The sequence below is a fragment of the Pinus tabuliformis genome, chromosome J, assembly GCF_031772625.1.
Source record: "Pinus tabuliformis cultivar Carrire ecotype Pingquan chromosome J, CPIR1, whole genome shotgun sequence".
Lineage (NCBI taxonomy): Eukaryota > Viridiplantae > Streptophyta > Pinopsida > Pinales > Pinaceae > Pinus > Pinus tabuliformis.
In genome coordinates this window covers 1,625,068,941-1,625,070,634 of record NC_142295.1, presented here as the reverse complement: position 1 = coordinate 1,625,070,634, position 1,694 = coordinate 1,625,068,941, and the positions used below count along the sequence as shown (strand labels likewise).

General features: G+C 38.0%; 1 pseudogene; it reads left to right on the top strand.

The window, feature by feature from the left end:
* Positions 1-280: 280 nt before the first annotated feature.
* On the top strand, positions 281-1,293 carry LOC149233711 (serine/threonine-protein kinase PEPKR2 pseudogene; annotated as a pseudogene).
* Positions 1,294-1,694: the final 401 nt, after the last annotated feature.

The window sequence follows — 1,694 nt, the reverse complement described above, 5'->3', positions numbered from 1 at the left end:
TTTGTTTATTTTGTTTTTGGGATTTTACCAGAAAAATCCCAAACACTGTTCAATCAAGATGAAGCAATGCATGGGGGAGGGAGGAGAGAGATCAGTGATGCCCATAATTAATAATTGCTCAATTCACGATGACTATGAATTCAATGGTGTGGACTTGAGCGTGGTTCCCCGTCAAAAAATTAGTATATGTTTCCACAGGGCCATACACATCGCTTTCTGCTGCAAATCCCTCAACAAAAATAAGACACCGCTCAATATGATCCTCAATGAAATAAACGTCATGTGTAGGGTCTCCGGTTACAACGGCATTGTGAAACTTCATGGGGTTTACGAGGATTCGCAAAATACACATGTAGTTTTGGAGCTGTGCAGTCTAGGAGATCTGTTCAAAACGGTTATGCAGAGAGGCGGCCGTTACAAACCTGATGCTGAATTGGAAGCTGCCATGATCTTCAAGCAGATGATGGAGAGCATTTTGTATTGCCATGCAAAGGGTGTTGTTCATAGAGATATCAAATTGGAAAACATCTTCTTGACCGGCAGCCTCACGCATCCGGTAGTCAAGTTGGGTGACTTCGGTCTTGCTACGCTCTTTGAGAAAGGTATAGTATTTTTAATTTCTGACTTCATGTGATAAAGTTTTAGGTTAAGTGACCATTATTTTGGTCCGGAATTTTTATAATTTTGGGTAGAATCTTGTAGTTATTATATAAATATACTTTGTAATTTCAAAAAAAGAGTACACAAAATTTATTCTTTATCTTAAATAATTATCATACCGCAATAAAGATATTGCGAAATTGCAGGAGGTAAACTTCTGTATGATAAAATGGGAACCCCAACCTATGTTGCTCCCGAAATTTTGAATGGACAAGGATATACGGAGAGCGTGGATATTTGGAGCGCTGGAGTGTTGTTGTATGCCATACTTAGTGGTAAATTCCCATTCGAGGGTGACAACTTCTTGGAACTCAAGCGTAAGATTTTGAAAAAAGATGTTGATCTCAAAAATGGTGTGTGGAACAAAATCTCAATGCTGGCCAAAGACCTCATCTCACGCATGCTCGTTAAAGATCCACAACACCGCTTGAATGCTACACAAGTCTTGAGTAAGTAACCTGATGACTACCGTCATAATCCTTATCTCAATTCTGGACAGATGATGAATTAACCTCTTTTCTTTTTAGTATTATATTAATGGATGGGATGGCCTAATTTGTTACAGGGCACCCGTGGTTGAATTTTGAGACATGTCCAAAAAAAGCACGTGATAGCATAACAGCAGAAATGTGACTGCCAATCACAGTTTAATGGTTCACAATTGTGCGTATTGCGCGGGTGAATGTTATCAAATTATTATAAGTCTTACGAAGCGAAGGGAGACCTTCTGAATTTGAAAATGTCACCTTGTGGAATCCAGATCTAAACTTCTATCTGTTTAATGTTCGTGGGTAGCGAATATGGCCCTAACAATTTGCTTTCATCCACAAGACTAGTGATCTTCATGTAATTTTATGGTATTCTGATAAATACAAAAAGGTCGGGAGACAGTTTTCATTTGGTTGTCCAGTTTTTATGCATCGGATTTACATAACTGATTTAGAGATCGAATTGCAGTTGATATTACAAGGCCTTCCATTTGTGTATCCCAAAATACCCTTATCATTATCAAACAATTTTTTCTTCTTTTTTTT